Here is a 9146-nt window from a genome sequence, read left to right as displayed (position 1 = left end):
CAGATAAAAAAATTAAAAAAATCTTTAAAAAAAATTAATATTTGAAGTAATTGTTATTTTTTATAAATTACACCTCATTACATAATATTTATATATTCCTAAGCATTGCGTGGATCTGCGACTAATTTTAATAAAAGCTGTTGCATTTGAATAAAAAAAAATTAAAATAAATGTTCGTACATCAATTTACAAAGTCATTATAGTCAAATTTATAATATCCGAACATCACTTAAAAGTCTTTCAATAATTAATATAGATACATCACTCTAAAGTAACATAATTTTTTTGTTTATTTTTCTTAAAATTTATTTTAAAATAATAAAAGGTCTAATAGTGGATTATAAATGAGCAAATTGTCTTAATTTGCAGCCGCACGTCACCTGAATTCAGACTGGAACAAAGTTTTCAAAAACAATGCAATAGCTTTCACAAAATTCAATCCACATGGATAATATAATATAGTAATGGATTTATTTGTCAACCAACCAAGAATAAAAAAACCAAGAAAGAAAGACAAAGAAAACAAAGCAGCCTCTATATATATATATATATATATATAATCTAGTTATTTACTTTGGGCAAAACCATGAACCCATGATGAAGATGATGATGATGATGATGAACAAAACCAAACCCCATGTCCTCCATCTCCTGCTAGTGCTATCGTGCACTTGGGTGCTCACAGTTTCTGCTACCAGCGATGCCTATCCCAGCGTCTCCGACTGTGGCGTCGTAGACGAGGTCGTCGTTCCAGTACGGAGGGAAGTGTATGGAGAAGGTAAGATATTTGACATAAGCCACAGGTACAGGGAGGACATGCTGTCGTTTCATTCGGACGATGGGCTGGGCCAGTTCCTGTGGCTCCGCTTGTCCATGAAGAATGGCTCCATCGCCAACGTTTCAGAGCTCAAGTTCTCTACTCACTCCGGCACCCATGTCGACGCGCCGCAGGGGCGGAGCCACATAGTGGCTTGGGGGGCCCCGGCCCTTGCAAATAAAAAAAAAAAAAAAAAAAAAAAAAACATTAGGGTAGGTAGAAAAAAAAAATTGGGCCCCAAATATTGGACAGCCGGCCCCCCCAATTTCCAATTCCCAACTATTCTCCCAAGCCTAGCTCAAATAATCTCTCAAGCCCAGCTTTAGTTTTAGGCCTTATCACTTTATGTACTCCAAATAAACCAAGCTGGCCCGCTCAAGTTCATACACTAAAAACAAAACTTCACTTTCTCTTCATCTCAAAAAATCCACCCACTGACCCACAAAATCCCTTTCTTTACTTCTTATTCTTTTGTTTGGTCTTCTTTGATACACTTTCATTTGCACTAGTACCGTTGCCTACTTACCAACTCCCAAAACTCCAGTCTTCTATACTCACAGTCCCAAAAAAAAAAAATCCTGACCAATTTTTTCTTTCTTCATCAGCTTTAGTTTTGGAATTTGGTGACTACTTGGTGACTGGTGAGTTTTCTTCTCTTTCTTAAGTATTAGACATTCATATATTTTTAGTGTCTTTTTTTGATTTTCTCAACTATCTACACTTAAATATTCACATGCTCTTTATATTTTCATAGATTTTTAGTTAAATACATGATTGAAGGCATGGGGAGATTGTTTGTGATGAGTCTTGAAAGGAAGATCTAAAGTTGGAGGCAGTCAGGCAGAGGCAGTAGGCATTGTCACACGGGTGACCCATCTTTGCACTTTGTGAAGACAAAGTTTCTAAGGTAAAATTGTTTTGATTTATTACCTATTTTTGATTAGTTAGATATCATGTGGCTGTGGGTGTTGTTAAATTGTTTGGTTTATGTTGTGTACCAATACTTGTGTGTTTAATTTTTGTTTTTGTTTGAGGGGTTATTATTAATTAAAGTCATATTAAAAATGGGTTATATGTTTAAATTATAGTGAAAATTTTGTTTTTTCTTGAGTATGAATAACATCCATATAACTAAGTAAAAATTTCTAATTAAAATTTTATTTTTTAAACTTTTTTTTAGGTTAATTTTTGAGTCATATTTTTAAAGTTAAAAGAAATATAAGCAAACGAAAAACAATTGATGCATTTTTTAAGAAAAAAGATGTTAGCAATTCAGAAATTAGGACGGCTGTAGAAATAAATGTTGATACTTCAATGCCTGATGAACACCTTGACCCCTCCAAATGTTCAAGAATTCAATCTGAAGAGATAGATCGTGATCTAGGATCACGTAAACAAATATGTGAATTTCCCATCAACAAATAAGATGAAATCCGACGAGCTTATCTCAAAGAAGATCCATATCAACCTAAAAATATAGACTATCTATACAACGATGATACTCATTATCGTCGATTTCAACCTTCATGGTTCGAATCGGCCCCCCTATGTAAAAATTCCTGGCTACGCCCCTGGCGCTGGGCCATGTATTTGACCACTACTATGACGCCGGCTTCGACGTTGACTCTCTCGACTTGGAAGTGCTTAACGGTATGTCATCATCGTATTAATTAGTAGCATGGTTTTAAAAACTGATATGGTTAAAGAACTAGTTGAACTGGTTAGTTTAGTCTGGTTTTTAAAACTATAGCAGTGATGAGCAGAGTTTATTACAAACTTGTTGTTTTAACTATATAGACATTTTAGGTTTGTTTAGATATAACTTATTTGACTGAAATTGAAAACTAAAAACACTGTAGCAAAATAATTTTTAAATGGGTGAATAGTGTCGTGGAACCCATTTTTAATGAAAAAGTTGTTAAAAAATGAGATTTGTGGGACCCGTAAGTAGTGCACGATACACTGTTCAATGCTGAAAAAGTCAAATAATGCAGCTACTGTTCATGAACAGTAGCCGCATTACCCCCTAAACGCGTGCAAACAAAAAAAAAAAAAAAAAAAAAAGCAAAAGATGCAAAACTTGCAAAACGCAAGACACAAACTTTGTATCCAAACTCCACCTTTATTTTTTTGTAGTGGTATTTTTATGTTTTAGGTATTTTACTGTTTAAAAGTAAAAGTATCTATTTTCTCGAAATAAACGAAAATTTTGGGCTAAAGTAAACTTGTAGTCATAATTTTATTTGACAGTATCCTAGGTTTCTAAATTTTTCTAATCACACTTTGTGTGGTATTCAAAGTTATTTTCCCCTTATGTAGAAAGTATTTGATCAATTATTATTTCTATTCATTTCTACTAGAATCATTATTTGAAATTGGTTACATCACGTGAGATGGACATGCCTNCACTCTACACTCACTTCCAAGTTTATCCTCACTATTGACACCAAAATCCACCAAACCCGCAACCGAGAGTCTTTTAAGGATATTTGCCAAGAAAATACCCTTTGAAAGTTGCGAACTTGCCTTATCGGACTTGCCCAGAGCCAACGTGAAGGCATCAGAGTTGAACCCAACTGACTCGCGGCCGTTCGAGTTAAACCCAGCAGAAAAAAGACAATCGGTCACCATCGGAACCGCCACAAGACCATCGGAGCTGGTCCCAACCTCCAACCTATCCACCGCGATGCTGTCGGAGCAAAACCCATGAAGACAGCTCTGATTATCCTCCATCGGTTCCACCTCGGCACCTACGGAATTGATCCCAGCCTCTAACCCAGCCACTGTGAGGCTATCGGAGCTGATGCCCACAGAACAGGTGCGACTGCCGAGCAACGTAGGCTCTCCCTGTCGCTCAGCCCCTTTGATTTTATAACTTAAAGGTTCGGTCTGGTCTGAAAGAGATGACTTAGGCTTCACCGAGTGGGCCAGGGGTGTTGGGCTTGTCATCACAGAGGATTCACCCATTTCAAAACTTCTTGGGCCCGAGAAGCAAGTAAAAGAGCCCACACCATTTTGGGTCAACGAGGGATACATTTGACCCTGTGACCCATTAGAAAGAGCCCCCACATGCATCCCCTGTTTCCTTGATACCCAAACAGAGCACTTCCGTCCCCCTTTATTAGGAATCCCTGCACCTTGCCTAAAATGGTTTGAGCCCACCACAGGGTTTGTATGAACCCGTGACCCAGTAGAGGGACCCACCACGTGCTCCTTCTGACTCTTTGTGACCAATTTAGTACTCCTCAGTCCACCTTTGTTAGGATTCCAAACTACACGCCTATTACCTTCCCCATTCACCTCAACGGTCAAGGCTTCTCCAGTCCAGTAGGAATTCCTCAATTCACGTTCTTTCCCAGAAACAGAAACATTCAAATTTGATTTGAATATCAACGGAAAGCTTCTTTTATTTCCAACCGGATTTGTCTCTTCCGAATCAGATTTCCCATTAATGCTCCGATATCCCACCGCACTTCCTCCAAGAGTCGTCGGACTTGGTGGGCTCACCGGGGTTGCACTCAACCTCCTCTGTACACTTACTGAGTTCTGCTTCTCTCCCCTGTTATCCCCTAATTGCCGTTTCCCTTTACCATGGGTGTTTAACAACTTTTGCTGATTTCTACCACATACCCGCACCTGATGCCCACGCACTGTATCGGCAAAAGTTTTAAATGGTAGAACCCGTGAGTTATCCCTAAGAGGCTGTGCTACAAATCTCAAGTGACCAGAACCATCATGCATATAGTTTTCGGGTTCCAACATCTTCCTCAATCCTAACCCAAAAACCCTCCATCCATTCTTAGCTTTGCCTTCTGGAATAAGAATGGACCTCCTAGCCCCGCCAACTCTCAGTTCAGTCAAAAGAAGGAACAAGCCAAAGGAGTTGGAGCTCCGTTGGAGGGTGTAGGCTAAATCACCTTCTCTGAAAGTATAAAAATACTTCGGACTACTCCCAACAACAATCTGTTCAGTACTCTTCATCAGCCATTGTGCCGCATTCGTACCCATGAAGACTGACTTCATAAGGTATCTACTCCGCTCAAAAATCCGTAACGAGAAATACCGTCCCCCTTCCTCTACCACCAATTGAAAAAATTTGGACTCAATATAAAAACTGCGAGAACCACCCATAATAGAAAGAACAGGAAGAATGGAACTAAATTAACACAATATTGTGTGTACTTTTTTGCTCAGGGGTATGTAAACATACAGCAATGATTGTAGTTGTGTAGGGAAAAAATTGATTACTAAGGCTGATTTTTAATTGGGCTGGGCATGAAGTGATAATCCTAGCACATTGTAGTTCTCAAAGACAATAGACTGGACTGGATTTTCAAACTATAGTTATGACATTCATAAGATACTGTTATTGATATTGTTCCATTTGACATTTGATATCACTAGAGTTAGTTTCATATATATCCGTGTTGGCAAACCATGTCAAATTGTGAGATTTCTTGTGCCTTAAAGTTGTAATTGAAGATTTAGTTAAAGACACAAAGACTGCTCAAGAACTGCTTAAGAAAGTGAAGTTTCTGTAACCTTAACTCCAATCTCGTTCTATTGAGCTTGACAGCAACCTCAATCAACTGAAATTATCCCTCACTGTACAGTTTTAGGGGAAGATGACGATATATTCCCAGATGAGAATGGCTTGTTTGATTCATTAAGTAGCTTTGTTTATATAATGGCAAAATATGGCCTGGTTCAGGTCATTTTATTATTTCATTCATTATTGTTTGCTCTTTTCACTTCCTGTTCATGTTTGTAGTGCCCCTTTGTCTGTAGATCTATTTTCAGGTTAGGGGCAAAAGAAAATGCAGGATCTTAAGAAGTCATAATAAAATAGATTTTTTTTTTTTTTTTTTTTGTGAATTAAAACTAATTTTATATACAGGCAGCTAATGTGGAAAAAGGAGTTTGCCACAGACTATGTGGGATTCACGAAGGATGGGGCAGAATGGTTGGTAGAGAACACAGATATCAAACTTGTTGGTAAGACACAGGTTGTACCTTCTATCAATTTGGAGCTACTTAACAATAAGATTGTGGCCTTCGTTTGTCCCTCCAAGTTGCCTTGAGCGTCTTGTGTCTTTGTTGGAAACCAGGGCTCATGTCAATTGGTAGCTCAATCGCCATGTACATTTCATGCATTTTGACTATATTTAATATGTACTTGATTTTGTAGCATATCTTTGCTGTTTTTCAAACTATTAGCATTGAAGGAAATTATTAATGATATATTTGGATGGAAGTATTTGAAGAGAAGATTTACATTGAAGTTTTTAGTTTAAGGGACTTGAATAAAATATAAAATGGAAAGAACTTTTTATTGATGAATTTTAAGGACGGATTGTGGATTTGAGATTAGGTAGAATATCTTATTTCAAATCTATAAGACTAGACTCACCCTAGAATCCAATCCCCCGCCCCCTCCCAAGCATCTATCAGTCACTTTGTGCATATTTGTTTCCTCTTGTACCTTGCAAGTTGATGTGCATATTTGTTTCTTATCATAAACCGTTAAATTCCACAAAAAGCAGCAAGTGTGTGATCTTTGATCATTGTACTGTGAGGTAAGTCATAGTGATCATGCCCTTCCACAAATGTTTGGAGATTCCAATGTAATGGGCATGATCACTACCAATTTTTTTTTTTTTAAGATATCATTCTTCCTTCCTTTACTACTTAGCAATTTTAGAAAACCTCCTATCCAGACAACCATCTACCACTGCTGATAGACCGACACTTGTGCAATGTTCTGTATCTGGTTTTCAAGTTTATTACTAGTTCTATATGGAAATTACTTCTACATGCACCTATTAACTTGACAAGTTATTCCAAACATGAAGTTTAATTTACTTGGTTGCTATGTGCTAAACCATTAATTTAATTTTGGGATGTTATCTTTTCATTCAATTACATTTATTCTTGGAACCATTAAACCTAATGTTTAATTATCTGCACTATGGGAAAATTGTATTGAAGTCCCTCTCTGTATGTGTGTACACTTTTTCTGTGCTATAATGTCATTGTTTTGCTAAACCTAGTTGCACTAACCCATCTTTTTGCTATGAAATATAGGAGTTGATTACCTAAATGTTGCTGCTTATTTTGATACAATTCCATCTCATCATGCTTTTCTTGAAGCCAGGGTAAGCAAAATTATATGATGAAATAGGCTTCTAATGTCTTTTAGTTTTGGCAGCAATTTGAATTTATACTTTTTTATATTTCCTAATACTTGTTCCTACATAAATCATATCTAATAGGTGAAGTTTCATTCAAGCCCCCCTTTTTTTCAGAAGAACTCTCCTTTCATTTTAATAAATATTTTGTATCTGTTAAATGTGCACTTCTGATTATCTGGCTTGTGTATAATGTTGGTGCAAATACAATGGTAATAGAAATAACACAAAGAGAATACTGAAAATACTTCTGAATATTATTAACGTAAAGAGAAATTACACAACACTATTTGGACTGAGGCGCGGCACTCGCTCTCTTTAAGGAGATTCAAGCCCTTGGTTGGCTAAACTTTATAACCGGTGCAGACCTTCTATGACTTGTCTCCCCCAGGATACAACAGCCCAACAAGTGTCGTATGGCTAGAACAACTTCTGCACAAAGTGTTCAAGCCCAAAGCTCCACCAGATAGAACACCCTTCCTTGCCAAGAATCTCTCTAGTTTTCTTTGTGTGTATTGTAATTTCAGTAACTTGGATTGAGTTTGAATGAGTCTATTTATAGGCTCAATGGGCCTCACGAAATTACTACCCAATTTATTCTGATTAATTAGGTCCATTATTCTGATGTAGTGGGTGTTACAAGATTAATTGCTGGATTTCAATTTGATGGGCTGGAGTTACACAATTAATGGTCTGATAAGGAGTTTCTGAAGAATGAAAAGGCCCAAACGGATAGTCAATTAATGGTAATTGCTCTGAATAGGCTGTCAAGTAGGAGGATCCAAGAGGCTGATTTATTTCCAATTTTGATACCTCCACTCTTCACCTCCCCCTTGCGCACGTATTTAGCCCAATATCTGAGTCAATACATTTTAGCCCATTAATCACCACAATTAAAAAGAATAAAAAAGTCTCTCTCCTTTTCAATGTGGGATTAAACATCTACACTAACTCCTCATCTCCCATATTTACTCCCACATCTTTACATTTATGTTATTACATTTATTCATTTTTATTTATTTAATATTAAAAATGCTCCAACAATCCCCCACTCATTTTAATATTAAATTTTTAGTAAAAGAGAGATTACCAGGCAAAGACAGGTCATTATGCATCATGAAGGTGTGCTCTGCATTGAACCTTCACTTAGTAAAACAGCGATCTTAACTCCAGAGTCGTAGTGGTCTCCGACTTGAACTAGGACTGCTTTAGGGAAATTAAGTGTCACTGCTTACACATAACAACCCAGGTATTGACATGAGCTTTTATAGCTAGCACTTTACGGCCGTGTGCTGATCCCGGTTTCATGAGTGTATTTGAGATTACGTCCAAATCTCATAGGAAGCGGCCCCACTCCCACACTCACATAGGTGAAATTTGTCAAGGGTGCTCTTGTAATTCTAACACCCCACTCATACGAGCTACAAATTTCATTAAGAGTTTTTTAACTCATCCTCTCCACATTACAGGATAAATGCACTTACATCATAGGGATGAACAATTAAGAAATTATTTACAAAATAAATAATTAAGAAAAATAAATTGCGCATTTCTTACGACCATCGTATGATTCGTTTTTCCCATTGAACCCAATTCTCAGGATCTCTGGTCCTCGGGTTAGGTATCCTCATACATGGCTCATGATTCTATGGACTTTAGTCCCATCCCCCTCGATGTATTCCAAACTCTATCTTTTGCCAAGGCCTTGGTAAATGGATCTGCAAGATTATCATTAGATTTAATATAATCCACAGTTATGATGCCACCACTCAAATAAGATCGCACGGTACTGTGCTTTCTTCTTATAGGTCTGGATTTACCGTTATAGTAATGGTTTTTAACTTTACCAATTGTGGCAGTGTTATCACAATGAATTAATATAGGTGGAATTGGCTTTTCCCAAAGTGGAATTTCATATAACAAATCTCTAAGCCAATTTGCCTCTTCACTAGCTGAAGCTAATGCTATTAATTCAGCTTCCATTGTTGAATTAGCAATTATTGTTTGCTTTTTAGATTTCCAACAAATAGCACCACTACCTAAGGTAAAAACATAACCAGTGGTAGAGAGAGAATCACCTGACAAAGTATTCCAATTGGCATCACTAAAACCTTCAATCACAACAGGGTACTTTTTATAAA

General features: G+C 37.1%; 1 long non-coding RNA gene across 1 annotated transcript; it reads left to right on the top strand.

The window, feature by feature from the left end:
- Positions 1 to 3727: 3727 nt before the first annotated feature.
- Positions 3728 to 7520, top strand: LOC112035937 (uncharacterized). Its single transcript, XR_010632436.1, has 3 exons — positions 3728 to 4843; positions 5715 to 5812; positions 6902 to 7520. It is a non-coding gene; the product is annotated as an uncharacterized LOC112035937 (long non-coding RNA).
- Positions 7521 to 9146: the final 1626 nt, after the last annotated feature.

Source organism: Quercus suber, unplaced genomic scaffold, assembly GCF_002906115.3.
Source record: "Quercus suber isolate HL8 unplaced genomic scaffold, Cork oak 2.0 scaffold_287, whole genome shotgun sequence".
Taxonomy (NCBI): Eukaryota; Viridiplantae; Streptophyta; class Magnoliopsida; order Fagales; family Fagaceae; genus Quercus; species Quercus suber.
The sequence above is the reverse complement of the archived record's forward strand: the minus strand, read 5'-3'. Positions and strand labels throughout refer to the sequence as shown.